A 21590-nucleotide genomic window follows, 5' to 3' on the forward strand; every position below is an offset into this window, starting at 1 on the left:
AAGTTTTCAGTATGTAGACGGATAATAATATCTAAAAGAGGTTGGGGGAGCCCAAGTTTGGCCAATACCGTCCACAGTTTGCGCCGTGGAACAAGATCGAATGCCGCTCTAAGGTCGACAAAGACGGTATATAGCGTGCCCCCCTCCAGCCTCACCGTCTTCCAAAAAATAAGGGCCAGCCTGAAAAGTTGATCCGTGGTCGAGACCTTGCTCCTAAAACCCGCCTGGAATGTACTCAACACTGAATGATCAGTCATCCAGTCCTGAAGGCGGTCAAGGATCAGCCTCGCAAAAAGCTTTTGCGAGACATCAATCAGGCTGATTGGCCTATAGTTGGCTGGGAGCAGAGGAGAGCCCTTCTTGAAGATTGGGACAATCTCTGCTCCCAGCCAAGTACTAGGGACCGCCATGCCTGCAAGAATTGCATTAAAAATAATTAGCAAGTATGGAGCCCAGATCGAGGGTTGATGTTTGAATAAGTCACCTGGAATTTTATCTAATCCCGGGGCTTTCCCGGATGGTTGTTTTACTATTGCCGCAATAATCTCCCCCAAGGAGAACTGCAAAGGGTCAGCTTCTTCTACACTTGGATGGCAAACATTTGGGAAGCCCAACAGCATAGGATGTTCCATCGATACGCACAAATGGTGCTCAGGCGGACCCGGAACCGCCTCTTCATAGAGGCAACGAAAGTGATCCTCCCAGACCACAGCCGCAATGTTGGCCTCAACTGCTTGAGTCGGCACTGATGAGCCTGTTTTCACAATTTGCCAAAATTTCCGGGTGTCTTTTGTCTTAAGAGAGGACAGCATACATTCCCAGTTTGTGTGGTCCCAAGCCACCTTTGCATCGTGAATGGCTTGCTTTAGGCCGGCCCTCCTTGACCTAATTATCCCAGGATCCCTTGGGTGCCTCAGCGCCTCAATCAGTTTGCCCTTTGCCTCCCTACAAGCAGGATTGTACCAAGACTGGCTTTGCACCCTACTGGGCCCTTTCCTCACCACTGGATTCAGGAGATCCGCAAGGGTTCCCACCAAATCCTTATGGAGTTCGCCCAGCTTCCTGAAAAGGTCTTCGGAGTGGGAAAGATTTATAAGTGTCTCCACGGATTCTAGCGTGGGGAGTAGTCTCTCGTAGAGCTCCGGAATATGGTCAGGATTGTCTAAGAGTTTAGACCATCGGACTCTGCGCCTATCAGTTGTTAGGGTTAAATTATCCTTTAATATCGATTGATCCGCTTGATCAATCTTTAGTTCGGATGGCAAAGCCAGGGATAGAATCAGAGCATTGTGGTCACTCTCACTTCTAGGCACTACGTCAAAGGTCAAGACCCTGCTCCAGTCCATGGTCTGGACTAAAACGTAATCCAGATGTGACTCATGACCAACCTTATTAAAGGTCGGTTTGGAGGGAATATCATTCCCACTCCTACCATTACAGGCCCTCAAGGAATTGCTAAGGGTAAAAGCCAAAATTTGTGTCGCTAACGGCGACCATGATTTGGCTGGGGGGCCCACCAGTTGGGGAATACCCCACTGATCATCCTCTTCCCCAAGGGCTCCCTCCATTGTCAGAGTAAGCGGCTCAAACTGGCAGTTGAAGTCACCCCCTACCACGCACATAACACCCTTTGGGAGGTGTGGGAGGAATGCAGAAAGTTCCTCAAATGTGGGAGATGTTTTTGTAGGTCCTACCGGTCTAGAATAGACATTAATGAGTGCAAGTTTTGAGTGGTTTGGCCATTCTAATAATACACACTGAACATCCAATGAATTGGTATTGAGGGCTCTAGCCATGCAGCCCAGATGCGATGCCACCCAAATACAGAGCCCCCCAGACGGTCGTCCTCTCCCCTCCCATTTAGCTGGAATGGTAAAGCTCGCGTAACCCAGACGCCTTTTATCCTCCCGAGCCCATGTCTCCTGTATTAGTTTTAATTGGGGCGGAGTAAGTCGTAGCCAAGGCATGAGTAAAGCTTATCCATTTCTCTATTTCATTGTCCCCAACCCATGATTCAAATAGACTTTTAGCAGTTTCGTGAAAGTTATCTTGCGATGCCAGCGTGAATTTTATTTTCCTAAGGTTAATAGTTGCAACTGTACCAGGTAAGCCCTTCCATTTTGTGAATCCAGGAATATTTGTATGCAAAATAAGTTCCTGGGGCCGGTGATCGCTGTCAGCTTTATCTCCCGTATTAAATAAAAACATTTATTTGAAGAGAGTGAGGGCCACAAAGGTGTAATCCAGCGTTGAATTTTTTGTAAAGGAATGATGAGTAAATGTAGGGGGTGTATCGCCTGTGATTCTTCCATTTATTGCTCGCAGCATAAGATGTTCAAGATCCTCTACAAGAAGCTGACCAATTTTGGAGGGAGGTGCTGCTGAATTACTTCCCTGATGCGGTATGTCCCATAACTGGTTATGTAAAGAGAATTCCTCTGCTTTTGATGAGCCAAGTGGATGTAGATTAAAGTCTCCTGTCAGTATCATATCCGATGTATTGATTTCACTCAAACAAGACTCTACGAAGTTGACTAATTGCTTTGCGTCATCAGATTTCCTCTTAGGATGTATGTATGTATTTATTATTATTATCTCGTTATGCCTATATGATGGCCCTTTTATGGATGAGATTTTAATGGCGATAGTTTCCAGTGTTAGAAGAACTTGATGGACTGAATTTGTGCAGTTATTGCTTACGTAAGTCACCAGACCACCCTGGAGATGACCGAATCTTGCTCTTCTAATCGCTGGAGCAAAGAACCGTAGATATCCTTGTAAGTGAGGTGGATCCATTAACCATGTCTCCTGGAGGGCAATGATGTGGAATGACTTTAGATAATTCATGGTGGCGCAGTCTGGCAACTTGCTGTTTAAGCCATTGATGTTCCAGGAGCATATCCGTAATAGATTTATTTCACCTTCTAAGAGATTATGCCTGCTATCCTGTCATTTACTTATTTCATGCTTGGAGACTACCACTCTCATGGGCCATCTTGGGTCTTCGTAGCAGGGGTCTCGATAGGGGTGATTCTGACGGTGGCTCACATTGTCCTGAGACTGCCTCAGGTTGACTGGTGAGGGACCCCTTGCCCCTCTCAATATTGATTTAGAGGCGTTAGGTAGTTCGGACACTCGACAATCCCCTTGCGGGGGACATAGGGGATTTGGAAGATGACGACTGGCAGGACGCCCTGCAAAGCCCGGGTGAGATAGCAATCCGTTGCCGGTTCCGGTGAGTGCAACTTAAAATCCTACATCGAGTATACAACCCCGTACCCACCTATATGCCTGGGGAAGGAGTCAGTCTGCCCTCTGTGCATGGGAATGTCGGAGGGGGGGGCCCCTTCTACCATATTTTGTGGAATGCCCAGAGATAGTGCCCTTTTGGACTAAGTTGCGGACACAATGTCAACGGTGGTGGGTTCACCGATCCCGCTGGAGCACAGGTGGTTGTTACTAATGATCAAGACCGCCTCAGACTGGTCTAGACAAAACCAGATCTGACTGGCATTGGCAGCCGGGGTGGCAAAAAGAACCATAGAGAGTGGCTGGGGAGCACAGACACCTCCACGGTGGGACCAATGGTTGCGCTACTTGGATTGGTGCCAAAGGGCCGAAGAAACTATCTATAAGAGCAGAGGCTGCACTAAGAAATTGAAAAGAATTTGGGGGCCTTGGCGAAAATACAGGTAGATGGGGGGTGGGTCAGTGTTGTGATTTTAACAGTTGAATGCCCCGCCTGTGCCTTCGAATGTCTTACACTGTATTCTAAACTGCAATTATACCGCAAGCATTATAATAACTGCTTTGTACTGTATACTGATGTGAGCAATGTTAATAAACAGATTTAAAAATAAAAAGAGTGGAAAACGACCTTTTTAAACATGGTCAAAGCACCGCAATACATTTATATAGCTGTTTTTACAACGCAAGTCATTACAACAAATTGCACTGGAGGTCACTCTAGACTGAGGAATAGTAGGATTTACTATTCCAACACCTTACCTACTGTACGTAGACTGGAGTTGGAATAGTAAATCACACTATTCCTAAGTCCAGCGCCCTCAAGCGCAAGTTGTTGTAACAACTTGCATTGTAAAAACAGTGATGTAATGTACCGCGATTTAAATGATCACGTTGTATCATCATACATCCCTCAAGAGTACAATATCATCTGCGTAAGCAAGGTGTGATAATTGTAGTATGCCTAACTTTGGTGTATGTGAGTTAATTCCATTGAGCTTTCCAGATAGGTCTGACATTAATAAGTTGAAAGGGCCAACACACACCCCTGTTTTAAACCCATGCTGGTATACACCTCCCTGGAAATTCTAGCTCCGTCCCCAAGCTTCACACGACCCCAGGTATCTGTATAAAGCAGCAGTAAACCCTAAGTATTCTCTCCCGTATATTCCAGGATTTTAATTTAGCCCACGATAGTTTCGGGTCTATGCTGTCAAAAGCAGCTTTTAAGTCTATATAACACAGATGCAGGTCTTGTTTCTTGTTTTTAAATTTTTCAGCAATCAGTGAAATTGACACGATATTAGAAATAATTCCAATGCCCTTTCTGATTCCTGTTTCATTTTGTGGGATTAAAGTACATTCTCTTGACCAGTCAACCAGTTCTTCAAGGATAAGTGAGGCAAAATACTTAGCTTGAACATCCTGTAAAGCAATTAACCTATAATTTGCCGGGTAAGATCTGTCCCCTCCTTTGTAAATGGGGGTTATGATTGATTCCTGCCAACTTTCTGGAACTAGATTGTTCATTTCAACATCAGTGTAAAGCTTTTCTAGGTGCGTGCTCCAATACTCAGAGTCATGTTTAAATATGGCTTGCGGAATGCCATTCGGGCCGGGAGCTCCGTCACTTTTGCCTTTGTTTATTATGTATATTATATCCTCTGCTTTGTAAGATAACTGAGTTGTCTGTAGAACTAGATCATGCTCAGTTGACTGCATAGTGTTCAGCGATTAGCAATAATCCATGTCTTGGAATTGTTTCTGTTTGAATTTCTCCCTGAGAAAATGAACCCATTCCTGCTCTTGAACAAACAATGTTAATACATTTCGAGACATTGACAGATTATTTATTGTCTGCTAGAATTTATTCAAGTTTGAATGTCTTACATTATATATTAGTTAAGACCAGAAGCTCTCCGGTTTCAATTCTTTAAATTGCCACATTCTCTTTTTAAATTGTTTCCTCATTTGTCTAAATGTTTCCCGTGTTGTCCCCTCGGAATGGTCTAGGTGCAGATTAATTTGCACTCTTTTTAGATCTCTTTTTAGCATTTGTAGATCATTTGGTAGATCTTTTGTATGATCATATCTTTTAACACTGATTTCGGGTTCTTTCATTAATTTTGCTAATTTGTTTAGAAAAAGCGACCAAGCTTGGATACTAATAATGGGTTCTATTGTATGTTCTTCCAGGATAACCTTTTATTGTTAAGAACAAATCTGTTTTAGTTGTGTTTGTCCATCTCAGATGTTTTAGATTTATTGAAGTAATTTTGCCCTCTGTTGTATTTGTAAAATGAAATCTTGGCATGTTTAGATTAAAGATGCCATGCTGCATTGAGTGATCACTCAAGGTGGTGTACTCAATGAACAAACGGGCCAATAATGGCATTATAGAAAGTGTTATAAGTGTAAAGTCTAACATCGATTGTGCCCTTGGGCCATAGTAAGTTTTTTTTCGGCCGGCGATCTTCATCCATTCTTCCGTTAAGCACACGCATACCTTGGAATTCAAGATCTGTTGCTAGTTGCTGACCAACATGGTCTGCATGATAGGTCCCAGCATAATATTGCTGTGGAACGCACCACTATGAATTATCCGCTGTTAAGATTTCATCCTCATCCGGCGTGAATATCAGATTGGAATTAAAGTCTCCTGTTACTATTAGATTCCACATGGGCTCTGCACAACGTAATCTTGATATTGTTTTAGTTAGAAGAGCATTTTTCTCCTTTTTTATTTGAACCTTTGGTTGTGTGTAGTAGTTCAGTAATACCATTGTATTTCCTTTACCTGGGTGTTGATCTGAGAATTTAACAAGTTGTATGCTGGGATCTGGAGATTTCAGCTGTTCCGTTGTCATGTTTAAAGTTGATGACAGTAAACATCCCCTCCAGTCAAGTCAAGAGATAAGGTAGGTATTAGACCAGGTATCTTCTGGTATGATTTTTGCTTTCTGACCTCGTGTTTTTGACTTTGTTTCTTCTGGTGTTAGGACTTTGAGCATTTTACTACCTTGGACCATGGCTAAAGTTCACTTACAATTCCCTTGTAAAGTGGTATACCATATACCATATACCCAGGGCCTGTAAACCAAATGCTACTAGCGGCCCTGCAGCAGTGGTTGCACCACCTACAGAAATAGCCTTTGAAATCTGAATCAGGCCTTCCACTGCATTTTCAACTACTTGCCAAGCCTTTAACTCCCCTTTCGATTACTTATTAGTCAGCTTCTGCTCTTAGCTCTCTTGTGTGCCTTCGGGCTGGCTCTAATACACGTCTGGTGTGGGGGTACAGCTACACTTTGCTAACTGCTTGGCTGTGTTGGACTGCTGCCTGCTAATTGCTTGGCTACAGGAGGGACTGTCACTACCTGCTCTGCTGTGTAGGGTTGTTGCCTCTGACCTGGGCAGTGAGAAGGACTGGATGTGTTCTTTACAACCTTTTGCAATCTAATTAACTCCAAGGGCTTGTTGGCTTGGCCACTGCTCAGGAAATCTCAGGGCCATCATAGGTTTCATTTGCACAAATGACCATTGTTAGGCTCTGTTTAATCCAGAGTCTGACTCTGCCTGACTTGCTCTCCTGGGCCTTCAGAGAGTGTCGGCTGCCACTTCTCAAAATCCACATGCATGAGCGCGGTGCACCGAACAAGAACTGCCATGTCTTCCTGCTCGAGCACAGATCATTGTGTTTGTCGACTTTGCTGAACCTGCAGCCCCCGAAGACAGTTCAACGTGATCCGGCACACTCAGCATGCATCAAGGAAAGACAGGCGTCTGCCCGCCGTGACCCCAATCACTGCATCATATCCAGTAAGGGAAGACTTCAGCAATGCGGGCCTCAATCCCGAGGTTGACTGCACCGCTACAATCCCCCGAGAAAGGTATTGTGCACTCCGGGACTTACAAGGTCCCTGCTGCCCATCAGCGCTCTCATGGGCGGCCCTGAACAGAACAAGTAGCCACCTGCAAACCTTTCACCAGTGTAACCGTAAATAACCGACTGAAAGCACAAGGGCTCTTTACGCATGGTACATTCTTGAAGTATTCGTAATTTGGGTGCTTTAATTGAAATCTTATCGGTTTTATCTTGTTTTGAAGCGTAAAAGAGATACTATTTTATACCTCATTGTCGAGTCTTTTTTGTGGTGTTTTCACTGTGCTACTGTATCCATGTATGCACAACTGCTTTACACATTGCCTCTTATGTTAAGCATGACTTCTACAGGCCAAGTTACCAGAGGGTGAGCACAGGCTGATTTAAGTGTGTGACTGACTTACCTTGACAAAGAATTGCGGTCCCTACTTGGACATGGTGCATACCTCTGCCAACCTCTACCTGATTTCTAACAGTAGGTCTTTGTGAAGAGCAGAGTTTTCTAACTTCACCTGACTTTTCAAGCCAAGTTTTAGGTTTGCCAACTACTATGCACTGCTACCTACTAGGCAGTGGCAGCCGCCACTAACAAAGGGTGGTGAGGTGGGTGGGCCACAGTGAGCTCAAGGGGGACAGGGGCGATGACGGGTTAATAATAATGTTAAAAACGTACCTGACACCACCAGTTGCCTCCCATGTCACGTCATTCCTGAGGGCCTCTTCCTGGATCCAAGCAGCCCCTGGGACAGACTCCCACCCAATCCATGTGTTGCAGAGCAGCACAGGGATTGGTCTGATCGGGCTGAAATATGCCCTGCACAGACCAGGGAGTCTGTGGGTGTTTCTCAGCAGCTGGGCTGGAGAAACCTAAGTGTGCATGTTTGTTCTGGTGGGCCTGTGATGGCCTGCCAAACACACATGAGCACTTCCGGAGTACACAAGCCCTCCTCCTCCACCCTCCCATGCCCCCCACCATGCACAAGCCATCGAACGAAAAATAAAACGATGCTAGAGCATTGTTTTATTTTATGAATGCTGGCTCTGCGCCAGGCAGTGGGGGAGGCTCCTCTGCCATTGCATAGGAGCCACCGCTGCTTCTATGTCTACTAGTACGCATACAACATTATTACTAACAATACTACTATTTCAGCAATGGCCTCTGTTGTTGCAACTTTTATTTTCTCTCTTTGTCTGTCTGTCGTTCTGTCAGGGACATCTTAAGGATTTTGGGGGACCTGGCCCAAAAGAATTTTCGGGGCTCCTGTTCGGATCAGCTTTAAAGTTATGATTCAATGACAGCTCTTTCATGCCTTCTTTGGCCAGGTTACTAACAGTGCACCGCAAATTTCTAAATGTGTTTCCATCTAATATTCAGGGACTATAATATGTGTTTTCAAAACACAACAGCAGCTCACCAATGTTCTTGCAGATAATATTCGTGATTCCCCTCCTATTAATCATAGTTGAGGTCCTGTTTCGATCTAAAAGTAATTTTTAGTGGATGTTGCATGGTGGTGAAAAACCAAAACACACCACTTCCCTGCAAAATATCTGTAATAAACTTCCACACTTAGTCATATTAAAAAATACATTAAAGGAAAATGATATTTAAAACATTTTATGTTTAAGAATCATTCAAGGTCGCAGGACAGGACTATTTGTAGAACAAAGCGACCCTATCAGGGGACTCCTTGAAATGCCGCTGGCCGCGCGACACGAAGGGGAGCTAAGCGAGACAGCATCTTAGTCCCACATCCCGCGCGAGCAAAACGGTGCACGTCACCCCCTGGCCGCCCCCTTTCATGCGCGTCCAATGGGCGTGGGTCACCGGGTGGGAGGGGCGGCCCTAAGGGGTTTAAAGTTAGCGCGGCAGCGAGGCTCGGTCTTTCCTGCCGTCGCGTTCCTGGCTGCTCTGCGCTGTTCGCGGTTCGTCGTCGTGACCTCGTCGGTTCAAGGTATGTGCTGCTTCTCACCTCCCCCCCCGGCCCCGTCCCTGGGCATGACCAGGTTGCACGGGGCCCCAGTGCAGTGGTTGGCGACCACGGGGGGGTGAGCTGTAGCCGCGATATCGGCGCGATAGCCTTTAGGATTTCGGGGTCGTGCGGGGAAGGGAGTGCACGAGGCGTGGCTATATTTTATGTTTAAGAATCATTCAAGGTCGCAGGACAGGACTATTTGTAGAACAAAGCGACCCTATCAGGGGACTCCTTGAAAGTCCGGGGCACTGCCCAGTGGCCACTTTGCCCATGACTTAAAACGTCTCTGCACTCTCTTCCTGGCCGTTGTTTGGTGGTACATAATCCCGTAGTCATTTTGCGTGTTGTGTGTCAGCATGATACAACTAACAGAGCACAAACACAAAATCCGGGATTGTCTTTAATTTGTATTATGCACTGTGTTATAGACCCAACTGTCACATTCACAGGGCCATTTGAACCCAATGGTGTGGGGGAGTACAGTCAGAAAATGCCTTCTCTCCCTTGTGCCCCAGAAGGGCCGGCTTTAGGGCAGTAGTGCGACCGGTGCGGCCGCACTGGGTGATGACCTAAGGAGGGGGCGCAGACCTTAGGAGGGAGTGCCCCAGACTACTCATTAAAGACAGACGATGTTGCCACTGTTCTGTGGGAGTTTACCAAAGACGTATATATGTAAGTTTATTAGAATTGCATCCCCCACCCATAAACGTGAATGCAATTTGGATGAGTATACTATTTACACATGGGGATTTTTTTTATAATGAAGTTATCATCATAGGCTCTAGATGTTTAATCCCTAAGAACGGTATTAAAACTGAATTTAATAATGCTCCTATGCCTGTTGCCAGCCAATCCTTTTTTAGAAATTGAGGGGCATATTCTCAAGAACGTGTGATAACCATCGCAAAAGTAACTTAATGCAACACTCAACATCGCAGTCAATCGCGGGAAAATTACGCCATGTTAACTAAGTATTCACAACACGGCGGTACCATGCGAAAGTCTCCAGATAAAGCGCCAAATGACCGCGTTAAAATCAATGCCACGTCGCAAAAATGCAAAACACGAATGCAAAAAAAAGCTGCGATGAGGTCATTTGCAATACAAAAAGCAGGGAAAACCTGCGGCAGGCCTGCAAATCCCATGCGTCTGGCGGGAAAATGCACTAATAAAGCTACAAAAACAACACACCAGAAACAATCCAAAGTGCGTAGCAACATGGATGCACCCTGACCGAGCGCAGAACCCCACAAGCCCCACAGACCACCAGCAAGGAACAACGGGGCCGGGGAAGGCCAAGGAGAAGAGGGAGAGGAAGATGGGGTGCAGTCTACAGGAAAACCAGATCAGCGTCATGGAGGTGACAGAACACTACCATCAACTGACCCACAATTAGACTACCGTGAATGCAGTGGGAATGTCGAGGAGGCCAATGGAGGAGGCCAAGAGGTGCCGGCATGATGTGAAAATCTAAACCAGGCACAAAGCTGCTGCCAACAGGAAGGCAGCAACAGCGACAGGAGGTGGGAGTCCAGCACCACAGGAGGCGCTGGAGGAAACGGCGGCCACAGTCATCAGTGTGGAGATGGTGCAAGGAGTCGGGAGTCCGGACACAACTCGGAACGACCTGACACAGCATCAATAGTGTGAGTAACGACCAGGGACAGGGGGGAAGGGGGAGATGGGTACAATGGCACACATGCACAACGATGTGTAGCACACTGCACACCCAAAATGACCCTGGATCATGTCCCTGATTCCCCAGGCACACTGCAGCACACACACATAGCAAAAACAGCACATCCACATTGATGACAATGTGGTACAATGCGCAAACCCGACACTGCATAACAGAGGACACAACTGGCTCTGCACATGCACAAAAACAGGCCAACTACATCTGACAGAGCAGGAAACTGTGAAATTGAAATGTACGCGTGCAACCTCACATCCATCATGTAGTCCAAATGTCCACTGTCCCGCATCTAAATCCAGCACCTCCCAAACAGTCACAATGTACATTGTCATACAGTCTGCATGTAAACAAGAACAATGGGCCACTATACATGTCAACATGCATCTCCCCTTCCCATTGCAGAGGGACACACAACACCTCCAGCAGAGCAGAGACCACTCATCAGTGATGCCGGAGAGGACCATCACACCTTCGACACAGACGCCCTACAACAACCAATAGACATCCCACGCAACCCATCACCAGGACCAGGGCAGCCAAGCTACATAGAGGAGACAGCCCCTGCAACAGACCACACAGCAGGAAGCACCAACAAGCACGGCTGGCTCCCAACACTTCACCAACCCACACATTGCATCCCAATGCCAGGTGCCAGAACGCCAAAAGGAGGTGGCCGAACAGGTGTGGGTGGGTCTGAACCCATGGAAGGCAAACTAGATCACATATGTGGGTGTCTAATACCCTTCAGGGCCAACTACACCCCACAAAGGAGACCCACACTGCCACAGAGACACGTGCAGATGCACATTCCCAGTACAGAACGATGCCCAGGGACACGCAAATATCAGTCACACACCCACGTTGGCTCTGGGTACGGCGGCCCAGTCCACTCCTCTTATGTATTGAGTGAGTGACGACAAAGCTACATGTCCAAGCACTAACCCGCTGCCTGCGGTGACATGTCTGCGTCCGCTGTACACAGCACAATGTAATGTCGTAGGTTACAGGGTCCTCATGCATACAACAAGACCACAGGGGCACACACAAATAGTATATGGAACTGGCTAAGGGCATGTGCGCCCAGCCACTTTATTGACAGGGCCACATGTACAGTGACGCCTATGCTGAATGCGAGTGGGGTGAGTGTAAGCCAGCCCGCACGGAGTGGTTGGTGCTTGCAAGAACTTGAACAGTGGACACCATTGAAACGGAAACAGAAAATACCAGCAAAACAGAGTGAACTGCTGAGCAGCATAGAGGGAGCCTGAGCAAGTACAAAGGTCACCCAACATCCAAACAGAAGTGTCCGTGAGTTGCAGTGCACTGAGGGTGAGGCACTAGAGCTGAGCGCACTCATGTGATGAAAATGTCTAGGATTGTGTCCCTTCGAGATATTCCTGATACAGATGCAGTTGGGTGTGTTAGACATGCATCATCTTCCTCATCAACGTCAAAGGTCTCCCACACTGCTTGAGGTGACATTGCTGCACAACCTCTCCACAGCACAAAACTCAATCAGTAACGGTCCATGGGATGTGGTGCACTGAGTCAGTGGCACCTGGAGTGCTGAGCAGGGTATCAGGCAGCTGATGGCATGCACGACAGGTGTGACCAACTACGTCAGTCTGCCAGTACCACTGTTTCGACTCTGGCAGATGGCGGTTGGAGGTGGTCCTGGGGATGGTGGCGTGTGCCTCCTGCGGTGATGCCAGGTCTGGGCTGGTCAGGACTCGATTGAATGTGTGAGCTCTGGTGGACCGCAGTTGAGGCTGGAGGCAGCGGACAGCGCAGGGCCACAGACACATGGCGTTGACAACCCCAAGGCCATCATCTCAGAGGCCATAAAATATTGAATCAAACAGGTTCCCTGACTTGAGCTGCACAGAGTTAGTGGCCCCGGATGCCCTGTACAGGCACACCGCCAAGGGACGGTGACTTGCGCTCCACTGAGATATGGCCACGCAGACTGAGCGGGTCCTCGACGATGTCCAAGGGGACTGTGGCGGAGGGTTACGGGGAACAGTGGAAGGTGTCCTCCAGGGTATGATGCAGAGGGCAGTAGCCATCCAGAAGCAGCAAATTGAGGAGTGGAATGCTACAGCCTCGTTTCCACCACCAATTCGGCATTAACTACATGAGGATGAAAACTATTCCCTAGTCCATAGACTCCGATGCCACCAAAGTTCGACCAGAGAGTGCCCATGAATGTACGGGAATGGACTTAGTGGCACCGGGGCTGGGGGGATGCAGTCTGCGATGATGCCGGTACACTGATATGAACTCCGCCATTGCTAAATCAAGACTATGTGACCTACAGGACCGCAGTGAAGGCTGGAGGCGGTTGGAGGCAGCTAGAGGCAGCGGTCAGCAGTGGCGCACAGCCATGTGTTGTTGGCTCGAGATGCGCAAAGTTAGTGACACCAGGGCAGTTGTTGGTAGTGTTCGATCTCCTATCGTAATGATGATCCTTTTTTCCCCCTAACTGCAACGGGTCTTCATCTTACACCTCTCCTTGTGTGCAATGTTATGTACTCTGCCATTGAAAAATCAATGCTCAGTTCCAATTGTGTGACCTACCCGAGCGCTGTGTGGCCCGAGTGTAGTAGTCCGCATGGGCCCACTGACACGTGTGGTTGTAACGCTAGGCACAGACTTGGTGGCACCACATTGAAGGGAGTATAGTGACATAAACTCTGCCTCAAATAATGTTCACTGCCATGGTGTAATCAAGACTCAGTTCCAAATGTGTGATCTACTAGTCCAGAGCTTTCTAAACTGTGTGTCCCGACACAGTAGTGTATCCCCTGCAAAGGGTGGGTGTGTCGCGGGATGACACCGGTATTAATGGGCACTTAGCACAGAACTGCTGCTAATTAAGAGGCATTCCTTTGAAAGAGTGTCAGCAAACACCGCCGCAGCAGCGCGGACTCCCTGACACTCTGCTCTATGGGGGCTGGGAGATTCACAACAAAGCAGTAAATGGACATTTAAAGACCTGCGAAGTACTGGGGTGCGGCTATGTGTGTCCAGGAAGTTGTCCCAGGCTGAAACACATGCGGGGTGAGGGGACAGAGGGAGACAGACAGAAGGAGATAGAGGGAGGAAGACAGAGAGAGGGAGACAGAGGGAGGGAGATAGAGAGGGAGAGAGAGAGGAGGGAGGGAGGGAGGGAGACAGAGAGTAAGACAGAGAGCGACAGAGAGAGAGGGAGACAGAGGGCGACAGAAAGAGAGGGAGGAAGACAGAGAGAGGGAGACGGACAGAGGGAGACCGAGGGAGACAGAGAGCGGGAGACAGAGGGCGACAGACAGAGGGAGGGAGACAGAGGGAGTGCGACAGAGGGAGGAGGGCGACAGAGGGAGCGAGACAGACAGAGAGAGACAGAGGTAGGTAGACAGACAGAGGGAGACAGAGGAAGACAGACAGAGACAAGCAGAGGAAGACAGAGGGAGACAGAGGGAGGGAGGCAGTGGGAGACAGTCAGGGGAGACAGGGGGAAGGGGAGGGAGGGAGACATAGGGAGGGAGACAGAGAGAGAGGGAGACCGAGGGTGGGAGACAGAGGGAGGGAGACAGAGGGAGACATACAGAGGGAGACAGACAGAGGTAGACAGACAGAGGGAGAGAGAGACAGAGGGAGAGGGAGACAGAGGGAGAGGAGGGAGAGGGAGAGGGAGAGAGAGGGAGAGGGAGAGAGAGGGAGAGGGAGAGAGAGAGGAAGGGAGAGAGAGAGGAAGAGAGAGAGGGAGGGTGACAAAGGGAGGGAGACAGAGGAACGGTGACAGAGGGAGGGAGACAGAGGGACGGAAACAGAGGGAGACATAGAGAGGGAGACAGAGAGCGGGAGACAGACAGAGGGAGGAGGGCGACAGGGAGTGAGACAGAGGCAGTGAGACAGACAGAGAGAGACAGAGGGAGGTAGACAGACAAATGGAGACAGACAGAGGGAGACAGAGAGAGGGAGGGAGACAGAGGGAGGGTGACAGAGGGAGGGAGACAGAGGGAGAGAGAGGGAGGGAGACAGAGAGAGGTAGACAGTTAGAGAGAGAGAGAGGGAGACAGACAGCGTGAGTGAGAACCCCCCCAACCCCCTTAGGTTGTTCGGGGTTGCTCGCTACGATCACTCGCTACACTGCCTTACTGTGTCCTAAAATGATGCATCTCCAAAAAGTGTGTCACCAACATGAAAAGCTTGGAAAGCTGTGTACTAGTCCGCTGTGTCAGCCGGTAGAGTACGTCAACGAGAAAGGAGTACTATGGGCCTTGCTCGCGGAGGCCGTGATGGTCATAGCAGCTTGCCAGGGTCGCGGGCCTCGGGTGTGGAGCTTGCACCAGCACATGGTGGGCCCTCTTTGACACACGCCAGTGTCAGCAGGTGGGCATTGTGGCCTGGGCGTGCAGGGGCTGGCAAGACTGGTTCGGGGACCAGCGCCGGGTGTGCAGCAGGCACACAGGGTCGCAGGCAGCACCGCTCATGGTGTCGGCTTCATGGCGGGGTGAGAGGCGCCACCCTGGCAGACACGTTTGGCTTCCGCAAGAGGAGCACGCCCAGAGTTACGTGCCTTTTATTCACACCTGTACGCTGGCCTGGCGTATGCCGGGCCAGCGCACTCCGCTCATGCTTTCGGGGGTGATGTAATAAGCTACAGTTCCGCGACCTTCCCCACTGGCTGGGGTGACATGGTTGCGTCCACTGTCCACTGCACTCCAAACACCAGTGGTATATGTCGACATGGACATGTCTGGCCAGCACATCCACGCCACACTTGGCATTGTGTACATTCTGATTCATGTGTCACTTGCTTCCTTCGCACATGCCTGGACCCCACCTCTTCCCACAGTCTGCTATTGTGTGGGTGAGGTGCCATGTCGTTGATGGCTTCTGTGCATGGCTGGCCCAGGTTCCCACAGTAAGTTGTGCTGTCGTGTCTGGTGGGTGGGCATGTTGTTTGGCATGTTGTATGTGAGCTTGTGACATGTGCATCCCCAGAGTTGTGAGTTGCATGATTGTGGAGTTGAGATGTGTGGTGTGTACATTTGGTATGTGCCAACGAGCAGTGCATTTCCGTGGGTGCCATCCTGGTATCGCTGGTTGGTGATGGACTGTCAGAAGATGTAGGTATCATGCACACTGTCTGGGTGGTTAGCGTCGACATTGGTGAAGAGTCCCCTGTGGTCCACTATTGCCTGCACATTGATGGAATGCCAGTGCTTTCTGTTGCGGTTATTGTGTGCAGATTTGACAGACAGCACAAGTAGGACATGTGTGCAGTCAATTCGCGCATAACACATGCGGGTTGCCAGCTGTGGCGTAGACGCCTTGCTTGGTCTCTGAATGTTCCTGCGCAGTGTGGGGGAAGTATAGATAGTGTGGTACCAAGCTGATGGTGTCATCCATGACCGTTGTGAGGGACTTGGATTGGGCTGGCTGTGAGACTCCTCCGACTCAGGTGGTTGTTGGTTTTAGGGTACCAGGGGCCAACAAGTGCAGCACAGCCAGCAGCTTTGTCTGAGGTGGTTTGTTGGCCGTCCGCTGTGTTGGTACCGTCAGCCTGTGGGCAGTGGTGGTCAGGATGCGGAGGATGGTTGTCCCTTTGAGCCTGTGGTGGGCAGTGACATTCTCTGGTGTTGGGTCTGTGAGGTTGGTGCGTTTTCTGAGGGTCACTGTCTTTGTCTGCGCTGCCTCGGTGTTGGTCCGGGAGGATCCTAGGGGGGTGGCGGTGGGTGTTGTGGCCCTCTAGGGGCTCCCATTTGCATGGTCAGTGGCTCCATGGCATCTGTTGCCCTTCATGTGTGGCTCTGGCCTTGGCTCCCTTTTGTGGTGCAGGCTGCCATCTGACTTTACACCAGGTAAGAGCAGGTGTTAATTTCCTGCTGCTAACATGCCTCAACGCCTGTTTTGGGTTCTCATCGCCGATCTGGCTGGTCATTGAGAATGTTGCGGAGTGGTGTTGTTGCGGCTTTTTGCACAAGAACGCCTACTCTGCATCTCATTAGTTATAGTTGCGGGGGTCATCTGTGGCAATGTTTTTTGCGACTGCTATCGCAGGTTAACTGGTAATATGGGCTGTTTGCACCAGCTTTTTAATAGGGCGATGTATTTATTGACACTTTGGCTGTGATAAAGTGCCGTTAACTTGGTGAAAGCTCCTTGAGAATATGCCCCTGAGTATATCTGAATATCGTTCACCCTGGGGATAACTTTAATTGTTAATTAGTCCACAGTGAGCGGATGAATCCATCATGTTGATATGGGGCAGAGTTTACATATACTAGGTTTGAGGATAGTTTTAATTGTAGCGCACATTTACATCCCGGTAGCACTGAAATATTAATCACTGCCATGAATCTGGGGAACAAAACCGCTTTGTTTTGATGGTGGCAAATCTGCCATTGGCTGCCAAGAAGGCCAGACTACAAAGTGCAGAAAGATAGATTATTTAGGGCGTAATGCATTTAGAGTGCCTGGTTTTTGGCTTTTGCTGTGAACAACTCGTAATACTTAACAGTATGTGTCCTACAAAGATTAAAGATCTGCCTCTCATCTCTGACAAACCAGTTTAATTTCACTTTGATCTTGTGCCCAGATCAAAATATGGTTATAGACAGAATGTAATTACATGGTTATTACAGATTTTTCTATGTCACTGTGTATAATATAGATTGCACGTCAAATTTAGTGCAGAAAAGGATATGAGAAATAGTCCTCGTTTAAAAAAAAAAAAATACATCTTCTCTCATATGCGTTTAATTTGTGTTTCTCTTTTTCTTATGCTCTCGTAGCCGTTTCGTTCACTTGTTTTGAACCAGCTCTCATGTTCCTCAGTATCAATTTACCACTCACAGGTTACATAACTCAAGCAGGTATCTCCAGAGAGTTCTTATTTTTTCCTTTACTGAAATACTTTAATGGAAATGGAAAATAAAACATTTCTTTTTAAGCCCTAATTGTTTTTTTAAAAATTATCCTTATTGGCATTTAATCAAGTTGCATACAAATCACACATGCACTGAAAATTTAGATCTTAGACGCCAGTAGGACACTGTACCAATAGCACACTCAACATTCCATGGTACGACGTTCAGGCATCAATTATGCAAAATAAATAAAGGAATGTGTAAGTTTGAATCAGTCCATAGTTGCAGTCTTCCACTGAAGTCAATGGGGAGTTTTACATGCTGTGATGAGTTGCATAGTGTGACAAGAAGTGGGCAGGACTGTGCCATACCTGTTAAGGTAAGGCGCATTCCAGCCCTCTCACTGCGCTGGCGCACTGAGTGCAGCCTAGTCACCAATTCAGTCACCCTTTCACGAGGGTGTCTGTGTTACAGCCGGGGAACACCCATTGCACAACGCACGCGATGTTACGACGTGTGCATTCACTACGCTCAACGTTACATCGCGGGCGCCATCACATCGCGGGGGCTTTTACAACGCAGGGACGGCGGAACACGGTGAGAGACAGGTACTGTGAAATATGGGGGTGTTTTAGGCTTCAGGGCTTAGGGTTAGGAGTCGAATATGAGGGTGTTTTAGGCTTTAGTGCTAGGGCTTAGGGTTAGGAGTCGAATATGGGGGTGTTTTAGGCTTTAGGGCTAGGGCTTAGGGTTAGGAGTCGAATATGGGGGTGTATTAGGCTTTAAGGCTAGGGCTTAGGGTTAGGAGTCGTATATGGTGCTGTTTTAGGCTTTAAGGTTAGGCCTTAGGGTTAATGTTACTATCAATCAATCAATCAATCAAGAAATTTGTATAGCGCACTACTCACCCAGAGGGTCTCAAGGCGCTTGGGGGGGGGTCCGTTATTGCTCGAATAGCCAAGTCTTGAGTTGCTTCCTGAAGGAGAGGTGGTCTTGAGTAAGACGGAGATGGATGGGGAGGGAGTTCCAGGGCTTGGCTGCCACCAGGTACTGTTTTGCCTTTACCGTTTACACTTTAGGGTTGTTAGTGTATGGTACTGTTTTGCGTTTACTGTTTACACCGTAGGGTTGAGGGGAAGTGTCAGGGCGTTGTACTGTGTTTGGTGGGGCCGTAAGGGAGATTTTTGCGGTGTGATTGAATGCGTGGTCATAGTGTGTGATCAAAAAGTCTTTTGCATGCGTGTGAATGCGGAGTCCGATGTAATGGTTTGCGTGGTGAATGCGTGCGATTTAATGGTGTGTGCGATGGGAGGAATGCGATGTAATGGTGTGCGTTGTGATTGTTTGCGTTGAATTGTCATACATCCGTTACAGCCAAGATTGTTTTTTGTGCAGAAAGGGCACCTTCTTATACACAAACAATCCTTAGAGGCATTTCCTCTTTCTATGTGTGCTGCAGAATCCAGCACACGTAGAACAAGCATTTGCAATGCAATCGGTCTCGCCTTTGGGACCTTATATGTATTTAGCAATGCAGTATATTAGCCTGCTTGCTGAAACATCTACTATTCTTTAATAAAGAGAGAAAATAAGCACCAAATTGCGTGACATGCCAGGTATGGGAACACATGTAGAGAAATATTGCCTTTCAGTGGGAAACATCGCGCTCCGCTCATTATTGGGCATGGCTTAGCTACATCCATGCTGGTGACGGAACCACTCCGTCACCAGCCAAGGACGCGCTGTGCTGGTGACGGAATGGTTCCGTCCTGGCTGCCGCCCCTGCGTGGCATCAATTTCGCGCCTGCGCGGTGTGTTCTATTAAGCGGGCAGGGCCGTGACGGAACCACTCCGTCAAAAGCACAGCGCGCCCGTGGCTCGTGACGGAGTGGTTCCGTCACGAGCATGGTGGCGCCGCGCGGCCCCCCTCCCCCCAAGCGTGCGGCGGAATTACCGCCGCGGCCAAGGGGTTAAGTGTTTAGAAGGCAGTGAGATAAGCAGTCTACAGAGGATTTAATTACCCGAGGATGAAAGCTACGGTGTACAGACAAAGTTATCATACTTCGCAAAGGAAACGAAAACGTGGGAAAAACAGCATCACTGAAGAAGGCATTGTCACGAAGGTGGACTATTACTTGTGGAGGATGTGGTGTTAAGGCCAGACATGCCAAGGAAAAGCAATGTCAAAATAGCGTGTAAACTGGAGTTCTGTTATACAAATTCGGGCCCTCTAATGGATACACACCGTTGTTACTGCAGGGTGGAACTATGGCTGTTCTTGGTGTGCTGCTGCCCTCTGACTGAGAGCCTTGCCTTTTCAGAGTTTAGAAATGTCATGGCAATAGTAATGGTGAAAGTAACAAAGGTGCTGCTCCGCTTTGCACCACAAAAGCCCTACATGAGAATTAAGATAAAGCGATGCTCTTAAAAATCTCGCCCGGCACTATAAGCCTAAAAAATAACAGCTGGAAGCAAGAAGAGGCTATATTGCTTACTGCTGCGGTGGTCTGTTGTCCTTCAAGTGCACCTTTGTGGTTAGCCTGTGAGGTGCTGCTGCACGTGTGTTTCCGAGCTGGTTCACTAGTGCTGTTGCGCTAAACAGCCAATCAGTCAGCCCTTTTCCACTGTGACCTCCCTGCAAGCTGTGGACTCGGGAGAGGGAGATCAGTGTTCGAGCCTCAGTGTCGGCTAAAAAATGCAGTAATGTAATAAATAAAAAAACAGCGATCGCAAAAAAAAAACAAGCTGATCCTCGAGCATGCGAAGAGTTATTCACATTGTGATACAGCACCGCACAGCCAGAGAGCTCGGTTGTGCTCACTTCCTGGGAGACGTAGTCCGTCAGAAAGGTTTTACTGTTGAGTACCAGTTTACAGTAAGCTACAGCCCCCTGGGGCCAAAGCGTGCCAACACCAGATCCTCATATTACCAATGTCCCACTTCTGCACCCGACCAGTCCAATGGAAACACACAGGATGTTAATGCTGTTCTGTATTCACTGTTTCTCACCAATAGCGCACGGGCCAAGTGTGGAAAAGGAGGAGTCTAGGTACAATCAGGCCCCCCTGTGGGGGCAGTACCGCCTCCTTCCAATTTGTACAACAGATCGTAGCCTATCAGTTTGTTGGAACACTGTGCGAATCTGTGACGTCGTTGGCTCTGGGAAATCAGAACAGAGGACTACTTTAAAAAACAAACATTTGCAATCAGGGTTGGATTGGGATTGAAAATCGGCCCGGGCACACAAAAAAAAATCGGCCCACATTTGCATAAACACTCCTCAAATGACTGCTTCGGCGTAATCTTATAAAAAAAAAATGAGCACGGGGGTGGCGTATGGGGGGGAGGAGGGGGTAAGAAAAATGTACACGTTAGTTTACACTACTGAAAAACACCTGGAAACAAGTGATGCCACTTCTACTCAGGCCCCCTGCCCTCGCTCAGTATGTGCAGACATTAATGGGCCGGCCAGCGAGACAAAGGGAGTGACACCTCTTGCTAAACGGAGGTAATGAGCGCCCATCTGCCTCTAGAAGGGCCACTCAGACACCTACTGGGCCGCTGGCTGTTCGAACAATAGAGACAGCGCCCAAATTACCCCCCAGACTGCTAAAAAAAGCAGCCCACAGTAGCACTCGGACACCGGCCCCTCGGGCATTTTCCGAATGCCCGCGTTACTAATCCGATGCTATTTGCAATGCAATACGACTCGCATTTACGCGAGATGTATTGCATTACAAATGGGAGCTTCCGCATTTAAGGAGGCGCGGATAGGAGTGGGGTGTTGAGAGGGGGGCAAAATATTTGCGAACTGCGGGAGGGGGAGGGGGACACCGGGCAGCAAATAGTGTTCGAGTAAAGGGGCTGATAGCCTCAGAAGGAGCAAAATGACGACATAGGCGTCAGGAGGCGGAACTAACAAGCCAAACACC

This window comes from Lissotriton helveticus, chromosome 2_1, assembly GCF_964261635.1.
Source record: "Lissotriton helveticus chromosome 2_1, aLisHel1.1, whole genome shotgun sequence".
Classification (NCBI taxonomy): Eukaryota; Metazoa; Chordata; class Amphibia; order Caudata; family Salamandridae; genus Lissotriton; species Lissotriton helveticus.